The sequence below is a fragment of the Poromitra crassiceps genome, assembly GCF_964638095.1.
Source record: "Poromitra crassiceps genome assembly, chromosome: 16".
Taxonomy (NCBI): domain Eukaryota; kingdom Metazoa; phylum Chordata; class Actinopteri; order Beryciformes; family Melamphaidae; genus Poromitra; species Poromitra crassiceps.
Genome location: NC_139645.1, coordinates 24545228 through 24549299, shown reverse-complemented (window position 1 = coordinate 24549299; position 4072 = coordinate 24545228).

Here is a 4072-nt window from a genome sequence, read left to right as displayed (position 1 = left end):
AGCAGGGGGCAGTCTGCTGACTGCTGCTCTGACCTGCTGCAGGAAGGCCTCTCTGACAGCAGGGGGCAGTCTGCTGACTGCTGCTCTGAGCTGCTGCAGGAAGGCCTCTCTGACAGCAGGGAGCAGTCTGCTGACTGCTGCTCTGAGCTGCTGCAGGAAGGCCTCTCTGACAGCAGGGGGCAGTCTGCTGACTGCTGCTCTGAGCTGCTGCAGGAAGGCCTCTCTGACAGCAGGGGGCAGGAGAGGAGAAAATGGACCTCACTTTCTATTTCCCATGAAGAACACTGTTTACACACTCTCAGTTCTCTGGGCCTCCATTGCTTCTTATGAGGCAATGGAGGGAGGCTGTCAGGCTCGGAGGCGCGCGCCATTATCGTTATAAATGTAAATAATATTCCTGGAATGCGTGTTTTAACGAGCCACTTACATTTCTTTGCATTCTTAGACATTACCGTTTGATTTAGTTTGCATAATTGCTCAAGTTAGTAGTTAGTTTATGGGCTAGAAACTCTGCCAGATGACAGGCACTAGGCGCCATTTTCCCCTTCATTTGGAAGAGAAAATGATCCTGAAATGAAGATTTGATTGACAGCTGCATGTCGTGAAATGATTGGTTGAAATGGGGTAGACATTTGATAGTACTAGGTGACATCAGCAAACTGTACATTACTGTTATCAATGAAATCTTGAAAAACAAACTTTTGATGTGAAAAAGTGTGAAAAACTAAAGAAATTAGTGATGTTGTTTTTGCATACATTATTAAATAAGTGCACTGCATACCCAGGTATTTGAACTAAAAGAAAAGAAAAGTCATTTTTGGGTTCAGCTCGACTTTAAGGATCTCTTAAGGATCTGTTTCTGTGGGTGTTGTGTCCCATGAGGTGTGTCTCTGGTTCATTGGTTAACTCTCTCCTTCCCTCTCCTCTCTCTCCCTCAGTCTCTCTCCCTCTCCTCTCTCTCCCTCAGTCTCTCTCCCTCTCCTCTCTCTCCCTCAGTCTCTCTCCCTCTCCTCTCTCTCCCTCAGTCTCTCTCCCTCTCCTCCTCTCCCTCAGTCTCTCTCCCTCTCCTCTCTCTCCCTCAGTCTCTCTCCCTCTCCTCTCTCTCCCTCAGTCTCTCCCCCTCTCCTCTCTCTCCCTCAGTCTCTCCCCCTCTCCTCTCTCTCCCTCAGTCTCTCTCCCTCTCCTCTCTCTCCCTCTCCTCTCTCTCCCTCAGTCTCTCTCCCTCTCCTCTCTCTCCCTTAGTCTCTCTCCCTCTCCTCTCTCTCCCCCCTCTCCTCTCTCTCCCTCCCTCTCCTCTCTCTCCCTCTCCTCTCTCTCCCTCAGTCTCTCTCCCTCTCCTCTCTCTCCCTCAGTCTCTCTCCCTCTCCTCTCTCTCCCCCCTCTCCTCTCTCTCCCTCCCTCTCCTCCTCTCTCTCCCTCCCTCTCTCTCTCCCTCAGTCTCTCTCCCTCCCTCTCCTCCTCTCCCTCTCTCTCTCCCCCAGTTTCTCCCCCTCTCTCTCTCCCTCATCTCTCTCCCTCTCTCTCTCTCCCTCAGTCAATTCAATTCAAAGAGGCTTTATTGGCATGACCATAGTGAGTTACAGTATAAAGCACATAGTACATGGTCGTACAGACAGAGGGAGAACAAAACAAAAACAGTTTGTAACATACAGAACAGAAACATGATGTTACTGTAACAAAATACAGGTAGTTCCAACAACAACAGTGTCAACAATATTTTGTATTGAAATATATACAGATTTATAAAATGGCTCTCTCAAATCAAGCAATCTGATTGGTTCACAGCCATTGTATAATTCCAGTAACCGAGTTCAATAACCCATGGCCATGGGTTATTGGTTGCCATGGCAACTCTCTTACTAAGAGAGTAATAATAAGGCTTACCTCAAATGACAACGTAGAAAAAAAAAATGGCGGAGACAGCTGTCAGATCCTTGTGAATCGATCTTCGCTTATAACTTTACTAATACTTCGCAGAAAATGATGTTTTGTACAAGAATAGATGCGGGCTAATGTCTTCTTTGCAAAAGAAAGGCTGTTAACTCCGCATTTAACCCCGCATTTAACCCCGTAACGTTAGTTGTATGGAGGGTCACTACTGCTTCAAGTCTTTGTACAATGAGTCATTATGGACGCATGATGGCGCAACTCTCTTACTAAAAGGCTTTGAAAACAAAATGGCGGAGACACCTTTCAGATCCTTGTGAATCGATCTTCGCTTATAACTTTACTAATACTTCGCAGAAAAAGATGTTTTGTACAAGAATAGACGCGGGCTAATGTCTTAACCCCTCTCTCGCGCGCCCTCACTCTTAACCCCGCATCTCTAAATAAGACGTAACGTTACTTGGTACAGCTCTGGTGTCGGACTTTGCAAAAAGCTCTCAGGTTCGCAGCAAGCGCCAGGATTGGCCAATGTCGACTTCAGTCTCCAGAACGATCCAATCAAATCACCCGCAGGTCTATCTTCTTGCTTGAGGTCCCGCCTTACAGTAGTGTTTCAACTGACTCTCAGAATACCATGCCAGTCGGACTTATAGTGTTATTATTATTATATTATTATACTTGGAACCCTTTTATAAAAGCAATATAGCACTCGAGCAGCGTGTGTTGTGGAATATATCCCCCTGCTCAGTTGTTATCCCACTCGGCCTGCGGCCTCGTGGGATAACAACTGATCAGGGGGATATATTCACCACAACACACTTGCTCTCGTGATATATTGCTTAATTATAAAACGGCTCTCTCAAATCAAGCAATCTGATTGGTTCACAGCCATTGTATAATTCCAGTAACCGAGTTCAATAACCCATGGCCATGGGTTATTGGTTGCCATGGCAACTCTCTTACTAAGAGAGTAATAATAAGGCTTACCTCAAATGACAACGTAGAAAAAAAAATGGCGGAGACAGCTGTCAGATCCTTGTGAATCGATCTTCGCTTATAACTTTACTAATACTTCGCAGAAAATGATGTTTTGTACAAGAATAGATGCGGGCTAATGTCTTCTTTGCAAAAGAAAGGCTGTTAACCCCGCATTTAACCCCGTAACGTTAGTTGGTGTCGGGGTTTGCAGAAAGCATTCAGCTTCTCAGCAAGCGCTGAGAATGCAATGCTGCGCTGGAGCTGCCTGTCGCGGTTTTCAGAAAGCTCTCAGCTACTCAGCAAGCGCCAGGATTGGCCAATGTCAACTTCAGTCTCCAGAACGATCCAATCAAATCACCCACATGTTCTTGCGGTCCCGCCTTACAGTAGTGTTTCAACTGACTCTATCAGAATGACATGCCAGTCGGAGTCGGACTTATAGTATTATTATTATTATTATATTATCATACTTGGAAACCCGTTTATAAAAGCAATATAGCACTCGAGCAGCGTGTGTTGTGGAATATATCCCGCTGATAAACTGTTATCCCACGAGGCCGCAGGGATAACAGTTTATCAGCGGGATATATTCACCACAACACACTTGCTCTCGTGATATATTGCTTAAATATACTGTATATGGGGCGGCTGTAGCTCAGGAGGTAGAGTGGGTCGTCCACTAATCGCTTTGGATGAAAGAGGTCGGTGGTTCGACTCCCGGCTCCTCCAGTCTGCATGTCGAAGTGTCCTTGGGCAAGATACTGAACCCCAAATTGCTCCCGTTGGTGTGGCAGCACCCTGCATGGTAACCTGCCGCCATCAGTGTGTGAATGGGTGAATGTACCTACTGACTGTAAAGCGCTTTGGATAAAAGCGCTATATAAATGCAGGCCATTTACCATTTACCATTTACATATTGATTGTGCTTGAAATAGAGAGAGGGAAGGGGCGGTGTGTGTGTGGGGGGGGGGGTGATGTGTTTTTCTGGAGAGGTGTGTGTGTCTGTGTGTGTCTGTGTTTCTGTGTGTGTGTGTGTGTGTGTGTGTGTGTGTGTGTGTGTCGCTCACTCTCTCCCTCTCCCTCTCTCTCTCTCCCTTAGTCTCTCTCCCTCCCTCTCCTCCTCTCTCTCTCACCCTCCCTCTCTCTCCCTCAGTCTCTCTCCCTCCCTCTCCTCTCTTTCCCCCCTCTCCTCTCTCACCCTCCCTCT